This window comes from Ochlerotatus camptorhynchus, unplaced genomic scaffold (assembly GCF_037179485.1).
Source record: "Ochlerotatus camptorhynchus isolate MF236.1 unplaced genomic scaffold, CSIRO-AGI_Acam_v1.1 ptg000408l, whole genome shotgun sequence".
NCBI lineage: Eukaryota > Metazoa > Arthropoda > Insecta > Diptera > Culicidae > Ochlerotatus > Ochlerotatus camptorhynchus.
In genome coordinates this window covers 1,215,603-1,232,066 of record NW_027040894.1, presented here as the reverse complement: position 1 = coordinate 1,232,066, position 16,464 = coordinate 1,215,603, and positions in this window count along the sequence as shown.

Here is a 16,464-nt window from a genome sequence, read left to right as displayed (position 1 = left end):
GAACTCGATTTAAGTTAATTATCATACATTAAAATTGAAAAGTATGTTGAAAGTACCAAAAAAACTGGTGAAATTTCATACATTTTAGTGTTTTTAAGTTGAAAATTTTCATTTCTGTTTAATAAGTTGTTCTACAAAACATTTTCCATGCAGTTCCCTAGATTTGTGCCTTTGGTAGTAACCTTGTAGGCTTTATGGTTTCTTCGTAATTATTGATTTAAAACAGCCATAAAAACTTGTGACGTTTTCATAAAATGCGCTATAGTCACCCTATTCGTTCGTACGTTCGGCTGTTGCAGTGGACTACGCACATGAAAATTTGGTAGAATGTTATTGTAATGTTTAGATACATTCTTAACTTGTGATTACCGCACATCTCCTGCGCCCAAAGAAAACATAACTGCGGAGATGTTTCGCGGTATCGAATATTGCTCAGTCTCAGCAGAAAACACAACGAGAGACACCGAATCGGCGAATTCTGAGAGCGGAAGGGAGATAAATAGGTAATGGTAATAAGTCGATGTCCTTTTTATTTCATAGCACTCGCAGCTCAGCTGCGGTGCTGATTCGAAGGAGGAGTATGCAACTCCGCTGCTTCTGTATACACACTTAGATTTTTTACAGGAGTTAGTATTTTTACTGGATTTTTGAATAACTGACTCGGTTAAAATTCAAATGACTGTTATTCGTAAAGATTGGATAAAATCGAAAATTTTTATTTTTCATCATTACACGGAGTTTACAGAAGTTAGTCTGTAAATTTTCGAAACACATTTTCTCAACTTTGAATTTTTCACAGATTTTTTAAATTTTACCGAAGAGTTCCGCAATTCAAAAACTCGGTAAAAATTACTGACTCGATAAGTGTGTACTGATTTATGGTTGGTGAAGAAACTAGCATCTGGAGGGTATTCTCGGGCTAGTGAATGCCACCCATCCCACTTATAATTCAGTAATACACTATTTATTCATAAATTTTTGAAATGTTTACAAAGTTTGCAAACAGAAATGAGCATTGCAGTGTAGTTACCAATTTTCCAAGTCATAGACTTCAGATAACTTTTCAAAGTCCCAGTTTTTTATAACGGAATCATGAACAAAAAACCAAAGACCACTCGCGATCGGTCTGAAGGGATCTTTACATAGAAATTGTTATATGATCAAGAACCTTGGGCTCTTGTTCCACTTCGCTTTTTCCAGCAGGCCATTATCTGCTACGGAAAACATAGAATAACAAAACTGTGATGACAATTTAGTGCCTCAAATCACAATAGTGCCCGAGATTTACTCCCTAGAAAACTCGAAGTGGCAGTGAAAGTGCCTGTGGACGCTGAATCGTATCACCTTAAGGTTGGAAATTTTCTCAACTTCCCTGGGCATAGAGTATCACTGAGCTTGTAAAAATACAAATGCATACATTGGTTGACATAGAAAGCTTTCAATTAATTACTGTGACTGAGTTCTTAAGGCATACTGAGCTCTTAAGGTGGTATGGTTCAGCGTCCACAAATCATAGGCACTTTCACTGCCACTTCGAGTTTTCTAGGGAGTTAATCTCGGGCACTATTGCGATTTGAGGCACTAAATTGTCATCATAGTTTTGTTATTGTATGTTTTCCAGTAGCAGATCATGGACTCCTGGAAAAAGCGAAGTGGAACCAGAGCCCGAAGTTCTGGATCGTATAACCTTAAAACAATTTCTATGTAAAGATCCCTTCAGACCGATCGCATTTGTCATAGTGGTCTTTGGTTGTTTGTTCATGATTCCGTTTTAAAAAATCTGGGACTTTGAACAGTTATCTGAAGTCTATGACTTGGAAAATTGGTAACTACACTGCAATGCTCATTTCTGTTTGCAATCTTTGTAAACATATCAAACAGAAATGAATGAATAGTGTATTACTGAATTATAAGTGGGGATGGGTGAGCTGCGAGTGCTATGAAATAAAAAGGACATCGACTTATTACCATTACCTATTTATCTCCCTTCCGCTCTCAGAATTCGCCGATTCGGTGTCTCTCGTTGTGTTTTCTGCTGAGACTGAGCAATATTCGATACCGCGAAACATCTCCGCAGTTATGTTTTCTTTGGGCGCAGGAGATGTGCGGTAATCACAAGTTAAGAATGTATCTAAACATTACAATAACATTCTACCAAATTTTCATGTGCGTAGTCCACTGCAACAGCCGAACGTACGAACGAATAGGGTGACTATAGCGCATTTTATGAAAACGTCACAAGTTTGTATGGCTGTTTTAAATCAATAATTACGAAGAAACCATAAAGCCTAAAGGTTACTACCAAAGGCACAAATCTAGGGAACTGCATGGAAAATGTTTTGTAGAACAACTTATTAAACAGAAATGAAAATTTTCAACTTAAAAACACTAAAATGTATGAAATTTCACCAGTTTTTTTGGTACTTTCAACATACTTTTCAATTTTAATGTATGATAATTAACTTAAATCGAGTTCTTTTTCAAAGAGCATTGATAGCTAAGACTTTAATCTTTCATTTGGTATGTTGAAATCAGAAAATCACATTAAGATTAAAAAAATATAGCTAACCAAAGTTAAAAAACATAAAATGTTGAATAACTCACTTAGCAGTCATTTCCGACCCTATGTTTCATGGAGATTTTTTCATAACTTTAGGAGCCCTATCTACCCTAAAAATATGTAAAACCCGGAACCAAACACCCTGTATATTTGTCGAATTAATTTTGGAATCGGTTAAGTAGAAATCGATCAAGTGGAATAAAGGGTGTCCCACATCAAATTGCATCACGGAAAAAAAACGCTGTAAAAAATTTAACCTATCCTTTTCAAATTTTCAGACAATAGAACATATTTCATTAGTAAGCATTTGCCATATTTATTTCATTCAAATTCAATTTCATAACTGAACGCTCACACCTTACGCTTAACTCCATTCATTAGGTTCTGTACAACATCTGGCTGCAGCTTCTTCTGTACGGAAACCAACGAGGTTTTGCTATTGTACTAATGTATTTTAACAAGAGTTGTAATCTGATTACGGACCCTAGGGGCAACTAGAATGTCCGGAACATCCATACAAATTTTTAAATTGTGAAACTGATCGTATAGGTCCTGGGAAGATATCCAATGGTTTATTCCTTCCCTGGAATTAGACCTGTGCGCCGATCAAAATATTTTCGGCGGCGGCGTGATATGTCGTTTTCTGCCGGCGGCGGCGGCGTGGCGGCGTCACGCCGTTTGATATCGGCGGCGGCGGCGTGGCGGCGTTGGTCGGCGTTGGTCGGCGTGAGTTTATTTTTAATGATTTAGAACAAAATACTTTTCAAACCAAGCGCACATGGACTAAAAATGCTATCCACATTTGAGTTCAGATTACCCATCATCACTAAATCGTAGGTCACTCATAGTATGAGTAAATTTTCCGACACTTTCCCGGGGAAAACTTCTCGAATATGGGGAAAATTTAGGAAAATTGTACACAGATCAGAAGTATACTAGTAGACAGACTAAAAAAAACAATCAATTTTCCTAATATTCGAGAAGTTTTCCTCGGAAAAGCATTGGAAAATTTACTCATTCATTATGATTGACTTACATTTTCGCGACTGTTACTGTTAGTAACTGTTACTCAATTTTGAGCCGTCCTCATTAATAAATTATATGCTTTCATTACTCTGATACATATTTGAAGCTTCCCGCATTGTAGTTTTATAACTTTTTGTTTATGTAGTTGAAGATGATGTCTTTCGGATACAAGTTGTGTGGAGATTAAAAGAAAAGGTCAAATATCAACGTGTTGTTAATAATAGTCACTTATTCACCTTAATGTAAATCAGATCCTCGTTTGTAAGCCACTGCTTACTGCAAAACTCTATTTTTGCAAATGCTTTAATTGTCATGAATCAAGATTGTTTGAATGTGGATATTGGATGCCTGACCGACGTGCAGATACGCTCAGCCCAGCTATGTTAAAAACTCGTGCACTTGGCGTGTTGGTGGTGGGCGAACCAAGGCTGCCAACCAAGAATACTTTCTAATTTCCTTAAAGCATGGAATATCTCCATCTACAACGTTGTTCGGGTATGGAGTAATGTGCAGGTTCTAGTTCACTGTTTCATTCATACGGTGTTTTCGTCGGATCGAGAGAAAGAAAGAGTCAGCTAGTTTCCTTCTGCCTCACCTATAGATCTCGCTCATCGAGATGAAACCACCAAACTGAGATTTTTGTCGTTTAATCAGCGTACCAAAACACTATCTCTTTGGAGGCGAACCAGTCTAAGGCTGAAAGCCTCCTAAATAAAGCTAAATAATAATAATAATAACACTATCTCGAACAAGTGTATTCATCCCTGTGTGCTGAATAAAGAAAGTGCGAACAAACATAAAAAAACTAAATGACAATCGCTGCTTCATACACGCTCCCTGAGTAACCTTAAAACTCAAAAATGAGTCAGACGTACTCATTTTCATAAGGCCTGTTCATTAAAGGAAGTGGACACCTGTTTATCAATGGCTTAGGGTTAAAACATAACGAAAAATTGTGAATTTTCGCTCAGTGCAACAAAAACATTGTTTATTTTGGCAACACACCTGAAAAATAAAAAATCAAAAGTGAGAAATTTCGAACGATGGGTCGGATCAGCTTATTAACTCGCAGATTAATTCTGCACAAATGATTTTCCGAAAAGTTGCCGTTTCGAGAACTTGCAAAAAGTGTGAAGTGCAGTAAACCTACAGTGTTCAAGATTGTTAAGAAGTTTGGAGGAACGTGTTCTCTTGAAGATTTACCGAAATCTTCGGTAAAAAATCGCAAAGAGGGGGCATCGGACTAGAAAAAGGAGCAGTTCGCCTTTTGAAATCGCAGAAACCGTGTTTCGTTCATGAAATTACTAAAAAATTGGACATTAGCATCGGAACTGTGCAGAGTATTAAAAAAACCTTACTAAATCAGAACCTACAAGAAACAAAAAGCATCTAAAAGGACGGATTCACAGAAAGCTTCTTCGAAAATATGGTCACGGAACTTGTATGACGTTTTCTTTAAAAGCCGAAACGGGGCATTTTGATGGACGACGTGACGTCTACCGAAAGCATACGTATCTTCCATTGTTTTGGACGGATCTGGCATTTGCTCACTATGCTTCTGCTACGTTGGAGATGCTCAAGAAGGAAAAAGTCGATTTTGTCGAAAAAATCCAAAATCCCACAAACTGCCCTGAGCTGCGTCCTATCGTAAGATACTGGGCTATAATTAAACAGCATCTTAAGAAAGATGCAAGAGTGCTCTGTTGACTGCTTCAAGAAAATTTGGCCTGCAGCACAACGAAAAGTTAAGAAGAAAGTTATGCAGCGTTCTTCAGAAATAAGATGTAAACATTCAAATTCACGTGAAATCGGTCATATGTACTAGGTGGGGTGAAAAGTAACCTCCTTGACCGCCAGAATACACTGCTACTGCAAAGATTAGAAAAAGATTATGGTGCCTTGTTGTCTGTTCATATTAAGGCAGGCATGCCAAATTTCAGTACGATAATGTCTTTAGTTTTGTTTTGACAGCTTCTTGTTGTTGACGTGTTTGATTTGACGATTTTCATTCTCTCATAAAACTTTTTTTAGAGGAAAAACGGCAAAGGAAACAAAAGAAAGGATGGATAAATATTATGGGGCTAATGCTCCGTCAGATTAAACCGTCAAATATTGGTTTCGAGAGTTTCGTGGTGGCCGCAACTCCACTACCGATTAAGTCCGCAGTGGCAGGTCCTTCAATACGGTTATGTCAAAAAATACATGAAATGGTTTTGGCTGATCGGAAAGTGAAGGTACGCGAGCTAACAGATACCGCAAAGATTAGTATTGAGCCCACACGCCTTATTTTGGGCGACAATCTGCATATGAAAAAGTTATCCTGCCGCTGGGTGCTGCGCAAACTCACTCCTGACCAAAAACACGAACGCGAGAGCACTTCGAAAGAGTGTTTGGACTTGCTGATGCAGAATCGGGCGGACTTTTGGCGTCGATTGGTAACTGTTGATGAAACCTGGATCCACTATTAAACCCCAGAGAACAGAATGAGTGCCCGGCAATAGGCTGAAGCCAGCGCGAGTGCTCTGAAGCGACCGAGGTAGGCTCGATGGGACGGAAAGGTTATGGAGTCGGTTTTCTGGGATTGTCATGGCATACTATTCGTGGACTACCTCGAAAAAGGAAAGGCTATCCCAACAAACATTGGATGCAGAATAAGAGTTTCTTCAGGAAAAAATATGCTTCTTCAGCTAAAAAATTGCTTATTCAGCCTTTCTTCAGCACAAATTGTTTGTTGGGATGTTATTCAATTTAGAAGAGATCTGGTTTTAATTAAATTGAGTGGATTTTCACTCAATTTTGAGGAGCCACGAACGAGCGTGCACACACGTTCTAATTTCAACGCGTTCAAGATGCATTTTACCGAAAAAATGTCACGGATTTTTCATCGGCGTGACATAAAGTTATTCGGCGGCGTGAACCATTTTACTCCGGCGGCGCGCCGGCTCAATTTCATCGGCGGCGGCGGCGTATGAAAATCGTCGGCGGCGGCGGCGTGGCGTAGCGGCGCACAGGTCTAGAATGGCCAATACCGACGCTAATTGAAGGGATTTCATAGAAGTTTCGCCAACATTGTGCAAGTTAAATAATTTTAGTAGAAGTTCTGTGAAATTGATAGAAACTCAGCTCAGGTTTGTTGAAGTTCAGCATACTTAAAACTTAAGCGTTTGATTTGGTAACTTACTGCTAGGTTTGGAAACTTTGTTTTGTCCGAGGTTTTGGTTTCAGTTCACGGTTTTCTTGAAAGTTGGTGAAAGTCAAGTAGGCTGAAAATCGCTCTAATGTAACTTTAGCATCGTAAAGTTCCTTTATCATTGTTTCTTCAAATTATTCTTAATTTCTAAAAGTTCCGTCAACATTTTCCATGCACCATCATTTTTGTTTTTTTCTTTATTTATCTCATATCATAGGTTACATTATGTACATGATCATCATGTAAGTTTACATGACAAGCTCGTGAATTTATATTTTTGAAGCAGTTACACTCCAAAAGCTGTAAAATGAGATGTACAATTTCATTACTTGCTCCATTTTTTATCGTTTGTAAGAGATTAATGTTGCGTGTGTGTCGGTAGCACAGCTCGATGCTTAAATAAAATATTTGTTCAACAATGATAAGGATCAGAAGCACCGCGAATCGCTTCTCGGCCTAACGGCTAAGATCAAAGTGTAGAAGCACCGCGAAGCCCCGCGTAGCATACTCGATGGGTCGTATGACAAAAAGAGTTTTCTTACGAAAAACACGAGAGGCCTTACATTTACTCTCTGTATTCATACAGCTCGATATCTCGGAGCCATCTGCCAAAATGGTCACGTCTATAGAAACCCCATACTACGCGACTCAGTCCGATAAGCATCCACTCCATCAAACATCATTTACATTTCACCTCTAGATTCCCTTTAACCCACGCTGATTATAACCGCTCTCACTTCCCAGAAATAGCGAAATTTACTTTCACGCACATGCCGGTAAGATGAAATATTGTTTACATTTTCGCAAACAAGAAAACAGTCATTTACCCGGGCAGATTCGGGCCATGTCCCGAAAGCCAGCGTGAAACCAGTTTTTGATACCCATAGAAAATTCCGACGCCTCATTGTGTTTCCCGTCCTTTCAAATTCGGGTTTGCAGCTCCTTTCATGGAATAAAACGATACACACCAGTGATATCTAATTTGCCTACTTTCTGACCTAGATATTATAGGAATCAGAAAACATAAATCTTGCTTACCTAGCAGCATGGCAAATTTTTGGCTGGCAGCAGCACGAGCGGTCACTCAAGAGAAATGTGGGTACAATGTTTTGGGTGAAATTTGTTTTTGCACATTTTAAAACTGACTCCAGAGCGAAAGGTTTCCACTGGCAAAGAACATTTGACGGCAAACACTTGTGATTGTAAGAAACGGCTCCACGGTAGAGAAATTGGTCGATGGAAGCAACGAGCGCCCAGAAATGCTAATGGATGAAGCGACGGTGTGGAGCATTGAAGCGATAAAAAAATAAGCCGGCATGTCAAGAGCGATTAGCAGTGTTTTGTAGCATTTGTGATTGAGCCCTGATATGAGCACTCGTGTCTGGCTTGGCCGGTCAGTGACTGGTTCGGCAGGTTCGGGAATTTCTGGGTTAGTCATGCCAAGATTGTTTTGTCACTTTGAAAATAAAAAACTACAACCATCCATCGTAACTTCGTTGCTCCGTATGAGGAAGACTGAAAGACCCGATTTTGTGAGGTCATTCGTCTATTTTTGGCTGAGATTGAGATGCAGACGGTTTTCGGTACTAATCCTTGATGGATAAATTTCCATTTCATTCCCTGCCCGATGATGGTCCTGCTGGGCTGATTTGAGTGAAGCGAAATTTGATTCTCTAAAAATATCTGACGGATAGCTCCGAACTTTTGACAGACTATCAGTGAAATGTGAGGAATTCCGTCCAATTAGGAGGAAGCAACGAGAACTAACTTTCCCTGCCAGTGGGTGAAACTTGATGCGATTTGTGGAGACTTTATTTCGTTTTGTTTTTTTTTTTAAAGAAGTAACAGCTAGGGGAAATGACGGCTTCGGCATGACAGACTATTTTCGGCAACCCAAATTGAAACACTATTTTCACTGGATTTTCTTACGAAACACTTCGCTGAATGCATACAAACGATTCTTTATGCTTTCAGCTTCAATTTGACTATATTTTTACCACTGAGAAAAAGCAATCTAACAAGGTTTTCTTGAAATGCAACACACGCACTACATATTGTAGCTGATTTCGAGTTGCCGATAATAGAACAGCAGATTTAGATGCAGTTCAAATGGAACGGTTGCCGAAGAAAAACTGGTTGCCGACAATACTCGCTCTCACTAGAGAAGATTGGAGCTTTGTAAAAGCGTTTCAAAACAGTTTTTGACAATTCTTTCGACTGAAATTGTTAGAGCAGCTGGCAGCAAAAGATTGTAAACAAACCAATACTGCATATGTGTGCGTTCCTTAGAGAAAAAGGCTATAGAAAGCACGTCGCTGCTTAGGTTGCCGAGAATATGTAAATTCCCCTATGTGATAATTGCAATGGCACAATATTAAACCAATGTGATTTTAAGTAAGTATGAATTCAATGACGTAGTTTTTTTTGTTTGGGTAATAAATCACTACGGCCTACATTTCGATCTTTTGTGATTTGTCTGTGTCATTTGTTTAGTGCATGTAATTGAACCTGATTATTATGGTGGGACATGAGTGCCATACGCAATAATGTTAATAACAAACATATCTATGCAGGGTGCTCCTATGCAGTATTTTAAAATGTGCTGGCCAAAATAAAATTTTACAAAAATTCCCAAAAATTCAAAATGTCAGAAAAATTGCTGCTTTTTTTCTCCTTGATTTAATTTCCGTAGATCTTGTTTTCCGTAGTAAATACCGATACTACCGACGCCAGGTATGTAATCTGTCACACCTGGACCGTACGGGACGTAGGGGATGTTTTTGGCTTTTTTCCCTTTCGAAGGAAGGCGTGATCAAAGAAAGTCGTAAATAACTGACGAGATTTATTTGCATTAAAATGCTGATTTATAAAGGCAATGTTATGAACTTGTAATACGGTGTTCAAACTCCTATAAATATCCACTATTTAGCATTTATAGAACGTACAATTGCCCCACCAAACCCTATTATTTTTGATTCTCTTTAAGAGTAGGTAAAACAGAATTCGATTAAAACGAAAATTGTACAACATTGGACTGCGATGTACAAAGCTACTGATATCACCATGTGAGCCACATGAAATCCGACCGTGTAACAATTCAAAATCGAAACAAGAATCGCACACGAAGTAGATGTGTCACTGGGAATCCCGCTTCAGAAACCTCTAGGCGCCCCAGCTTTTCGATTAAGGTGTTACCCATGCATCCAACGAACACCCACCGACAAGTTTGGAGGAACTAATGAGATCATCCTCGAAGCAGCGAGCACCGCAATACCAAGACCAGTCCGAACCCGGGCTGAAAACCTCTCCACTAGTGCCGAAACAAAATCAGCAATCAATGCAAGAAAGGGTCTCCGTGTTGCAAAACGTCTACCCAGCACTACCGAAACAAGAGAAACAATTGCCGCCAACGCATTAAGGATGCCAAAAAGAACAGCTGAGAGTATTTCCTCGAGAAGATCAACTCCAACCAAACGGCCTCAGAACTGTGGAGTCAAGTCAACGCTCTGAGTGGCAAGAGAAAGGCCAGAGGGCTAGCACTTAGGCTATCGGGGGGATAACACGTGACCCATTAGTCATTGCCAACGCCTTGGCCGATCATTTTGAGTCCTTATCGCCCATCGACCGCTACGAAGAGGACTTCATTCACCGGAACAACGTCTCCACTCAAAGTCTCAATAGCATTTCAATCCCGGAGGATGCTTTTCCTTTTTCCATCAATCTTGACGACGAGCTCAATCTCGCCCTCAGTCGGAGCAGTAGGAAATCGGCAGGACCGGACGAGCTAGGATATCCCATGCTACACCTTCTGCCGCTGGAAACTAAATTTATATTTCAAGACATGAAAAGTGGTCACATAGCTTTGTGGTCCCTATACCCAAAAACGGGCAAGCATCTCTCTCCCGTCGCTTGATGCGTGTTCTCGAAGATAATACCCTCTAAGACCACCGACAACACGCTTTTCGGCCTGAACAGGGAACCGACACATATTTTGCAAGATGTGATGGACAAAGGGCTCCACGTCAATAGTGCTCTGGATTTAGCCAAGGCCTACAACCGCGCTTGGACACCTTGTGTTATTCAACAACTTGTAGCATGGGGTCTAAAGGGTCACATTTTACACGTTTGGAAAGCATTTCTCCGCAACACATCCTTCCAGGTGCCGGGGTACCAAACGGAATCTTCTGTGCTCTTCCAAAAGGGATTTATATCGTCGTTAAGATGGGTCTACCAGGCAAGCTTCGTGCTCTCAGCCGAGAAAAGTGTGGTCTCCCACATCTGCTGTACCTCCCAAAATTCCCTACGAACAGCCATTAAATGCGGACAATGTCTAAGCCACACCAGCGCAACAATCACGAAAGTCTGCTTAAGGTGGCCAAAGCGGTCGTTCATAGCAGGCTCTTTTATGGGGTTGAGATACGATGTGTTGCTAAAGACTCAGAAACCAAACCCATCAGGAGCTCCCCAAGTGGCCGAGGTACACTGGAATGGAGCCAGAGAAAGGGACGCCCCTTGCCTTCTAATTGACTCATCTATAGTCAGTTGGTTGGGACAAAATTCAAATTCCAGTTCTAGTGAAAGTTGAGGAGATTTGCCCAATACGTCAGATTTTTATTTGAAAAAGTAAGTTTTCCCATAGAAAATCCTATGTAAAATTAAAACCACTGGCGCTAAAATATAGTTCCACCAACCAACCTGAAATTTTACGCAGTTAATCTAGGACCCAAAAGGTTCCCGGAAATCATATTGGAACGAGAAATATTTTCTTTTTCATATATCTATATCTTAATAGTCAGGCTTCTTAGAGCGGGGAAAACTCACCTATACTACACGCACATATTGCGGAACTGCTGAACGGGAGGGTACGAAATCTACGCCACCACTACACTGATGGTTCTAAAACTTCTGGCAGAACCGTGTTTGGCATCTCGGACCCCGGTAGATGTACCTTCTTTCGGCTACCAGACCAGTGCTCGGTTTTCTCGGTTAAAGCTGCGGCATTCCAACACGCGGTCACCACTCCTACCGATCGTTTGGAGTCAAACCACGTCCTAAAAGTTCGGTCAACGCAGCTACCGAACGAAAGGTTCAAAATTGTGTGTCTTGTGGGGAGCAGCGGTCGATCGCACAATGTTATTCTTTCAATCAACTTCCGGTGGACAAACGGCTGCAACTAACCAACTCAAAGCGGCTTTGCAGTAATTGTTTAGGTCGAAATCACATGGCACGTGATTGTCCCTCTATGTTTCGTTGTAGAACTTGTTCCAAGAAACATCACACATTACTTCATCCTGGATTCCTTGGATGCAGTTCTACTTTTACTCCTGATTCGGAAGCTCCAAACGCACAAAGGACACAGGTTTCGACATCATCTACTTCGGAAGGTGCTACAAGCTCTGGTGGTACGGTTACTAGCTCGTTAGCATCTATTTACTCAAACATGGCGGTTGGAAATCCTGAAAATCACGTCTTTTTGCTCACGGTGCTACTCAAGATCAAGGACAGCTGGGGTGGAGATCAGTGGCATCAAGGCTGCAAAACGGGTTGAGATCAGTGGCATCGGTCAAACACGAAAGAACACTGCGCACGATGTATCGACATCCATTAAATCACGTATTAAGGACTTTTCTATGTCAATGGATTGTCTGCTTCTGGGGCGAATTATTCTTGTCAGGACCAATAGATCTGGTACTTGGGCCGCAATTCTTCAACGAGTTTCATCTGCTCGATGGTGTTCGGGTTCAAACTCGTAAGCTCAACAGTACACTTCCGATTTTCGTTAATACCGTTTTTGGTTGGGTAGCTGCTGGTGAATCCGAATGGCCTGGCACAAATCCGACGGTTACTTGTCATCTAGCGACTGTGGAACCACTCGACAAAGCAATAGAGAAATTTTGAGTCATCGAGGAGATGACTGAGAAGCCACTACGTTCTCAGGTTGAAACAGATTACGAGCAACATTTTCAAGCAACGATCATTCGAGACACTACAATAGTCATCCCCAACAAGCATCCATTATCTCGCCTCATCGCAACTCATTTTCACACTCTCTGTTTTCATGCTGGCCCTCGCATGACTCTAGCAACTAGACGTTGTTAATTCTGGCCGATCAGCGGAAAAACTCTTGTTAATCACGTGTTTCGAAAATGTGTAAAATGTATCCGCCGAAAACATTGCCCCTGTAGATCAACCTCAAGACCAACTCTCTAAAGCACGAACCGTCCCCAGCCACCACCGGTGTGGATTTTGCGGACCTGTTTACCTAGAACCAGTTCACCGCCGAGCAACCCCGCACAAAGTATTCATCGCCGTCTTCGTGTGTTTCGTCACCAAGGCAGTTCATCTTGAATTGGTGTGCGATTTGTCAACGGATGCTTTCATAGCCACTCTTCGTCGGTTCATTGCTCGACGTGGAACTCCAGTAGAGATCCAATCCGATAATGGCACTAGCTTTCAGGGTGCACAGAAGAAATTATCAGAAATGTACCACATCCTTAATAACCAGCGCGACCAAGAAGCAATCATCAACGAGTGTAGCAACAACAAAATTACATGGCGATTCATTCCTCCACGATCGCCAAACTTTAGTGGTCTTTGGGAGGTGGCAAATCATCGGTTGCTTGGCCACTTGCACGGATTGTAGCAGTTCAACCAGGCAACGACGGCATCGTTCGTGTTGCAACCATCAGGACCAAATCTGGCTCGACCTGTCAACAGACTTTTTCCTCTTCCAATCGATCATCAACTTCAGCAGCAATGTTGTTCCCAGCAGTAGCTAAAAATTGAACAGTTAGTGTAATATTTGAATAATTATGTAGTGTGGGCATGTAAAAACATAATAATTAGTTGTAAAATGATAAATTTGACTATCGCAAATTGTAGGTGGCCGGCAATATTTACGTTTTTCTTTTTACTTCACATCTAAATTTGTATAACACTTTGTTACTCTGTATTGCTATCAAACTTCTTGAATCTGTATTTATGAGATAGTGACGACATTGCAAAATCCATGAGATTGAGATACAAATATAGATGTTGTCGTACGTGGAGTCGCTGAACAGGTTGATTTTGAAGTACTTTTTTGTGTTTCGTCAGTTCATATCCAGCCACCAAACTAGGAAGATCACGTAGTTGAAGATGCTAATTTCAAATAACAGACTGTAATGGTTTTTTTTTTTTTTTTTTTTTTTTTTTTTTTTTTTTTTTTTTTTTTTTTTAGAACGGCGCCGGTGGTGTAGTGGTAAGCGTGATTACCTCTCACCCCAGCAGGCCTGGGTTCAATCCCAAACGGCGCCGCCGGGATGTTCTGAGGCATAACATCTCTGATCACGCCTTCCTTCGGATGGGAAGTAAAGCCGTTGGTCCCCGGTTCATGAGTTGATGGGTCGATAGGTAGGGTCCAGGTGTGGGAGCTGCCTTCCTGGCACGTCGGTAGCATTGGTGCTCAGCACGGAAAACAAGATCGACGGAAAAAACAAACCAAAGGAAAAAAAAAAAAAAAATGGTAATTTTTATACGATAGATGGAGTAGATGAAAGCATATAGTTGATAGTTCCGTTAGAGTACGGCAGTGTGAAGATTGCATATAGATATTAGAATAGCGAGCTAGGACAACTTTTAAGGAAGGTACAAATCAGTTTTTTTCATTTCTCTTTACCAAACTCCCCCTTTGGAGAGGGATGGTGAGGGGTGTCCCCCCCCCCCCGCCACCACTGGCAAAAAGAGATGAAAACCGACCCGTTCAAGTACCAACTGTGTGTTTGAAACAGTTCTACCGATTTTTTACCGCACTTCAATTGTTATTTGAAGGAAGGCATCCAGTCGTAGGTTTGGAAATTGCAACTATTGTTTACCCCTACCACGATATGTGCTCCTGTCATCGTCGACTTGACGATCTCGAGGGGACACGGGTGGGGTAGGTGTTGCTACTGTACCTTTCGACCATTGACAGTAATTGATGGTATGCTCCCATCCAGAGTTATGTACTTTGACTATATGTTTTAGTATTACTTCTGCGTGAAGTCAACGTGAAGCATCTTCAACTACGTAAATCGTTGACTTCACGCAGAAGTAATACTAAAACATATAGTCAAAGTAGGAAGATCAATTACTTCTCATCCTATTAATCTGTAGTGTTGTTGAATAAATGTATAGTCTGTAGAGTTAATAAAAGTTTTAATGTAGAGTGTAATAAATGTAGTATCCGAGAAATAAAGTGTTTTGAAGTAAAAATCTGTGAATGTATCTAGATAGCCTGGAAAGTAGACATTTAAATTCCGGAACACGTATACACTTGCTGGGGAGTCTGCAGACTACTGGAAATTCTCAACCTATCGGAAACAGCGATACAATCACAGGAATCTCTGGTGGAACAGTTCACCACTCCTTCCGATAAACCACTAAAGGCTGACTAAAGGTAAATTGGTACGCCCCTCGCGCGCCGGTAGCACGCCTCTAGTGTTGGGAATTGAAAATCTTTGACAGTGGTTTGTTTACACATCTATAGAGAACAACTCCGGAGAACTTTGAGATTTGGGTGTAATTGCTTTTGTAAAAAAACACGTCAATCACCGATTTCTCGGGAATAAACGCTCAATCTCACGAACAAACTATATCAAATGATAGAGGAATCATTCCTCCACCTGTTTGTGCTGTGCATTTTCGAGATTGAGCTTAAATTCACGAAAAATCGATGATTGACGTGTCTATTTACAAAAGCAATTACGCCATAATCTCAATATTCTCCGGAACAGGTGCAAGTTTGATCAAAGTAGTCGATGGCGTTCAGAAAAAACGTCAAATGGAACTCGAAAAAAAAAACATTGTGCACAAGCACCTGGAAATTCGAAATGGTCCGGTTCCAAGCTGGCTAAAGTGCCGAAAACAGTTTGTCGAGCACTCAGAACCTACAAGGAAACCCTGAGTGTGGAAAGGAATCCGTGGACCTATGAAAAAACTGGAACTAAGGATCGTCAGCTGCGCAGCAAGGTGATGAGGTGCGTTAAATCCAACCCCGGTCGTTCGGTCCGAAATGTGGCCAGAAGGTACAACGCCAACAGCGGATACAAGTCTTACAAAGCCAAAAAACCTCCGAACCAGCACATGAAGCAGAACTCCGTGGCCAAAAAGCGTGCAAGGCTCTTGTACGACCCTGTTTTGATGAAACACCAGGGATGCACTTTGATCGATGACGAAACATACGTCAAACTCGATTTTAAGCAGTTTCCCGGTCAAAAGTTTTACATCGCGACTGGATGCGGGGATGTGCCGGGATGGTTCAAGTTCATGTTTGCCGTCAAGTACGCGAAGAAGGCCATGATTTGGCAAACGATTTACAGTTTTGACCTGAAAACGGAACCATTCGTCACATCCTCGACGATGGCATCCTAAGTTTATATCGAAGAATGTCTGAAAAAGCATGTATTGCCGTTCATCCGCAATCATATGGGCAAAGTCATCTTTTGGTCCAATTTGGCCAGCTGTCACTACTGTCAAGGTAGTTCTGGAGTGGTATGCTGCCAACAAGATCGATCTTGTCCCCAAGCTAATGAATTCTCAGAATTGCGCAGAATTTCGATCAATCGAAAAATACTGAGCAATCTCAAAGCAGTGACTTCGACGAAGCGGCGAAGCAGCCAAGTACATCCAACAAATGCGGGAAAAATGGAAGTAACGCGCTGATTCCGTG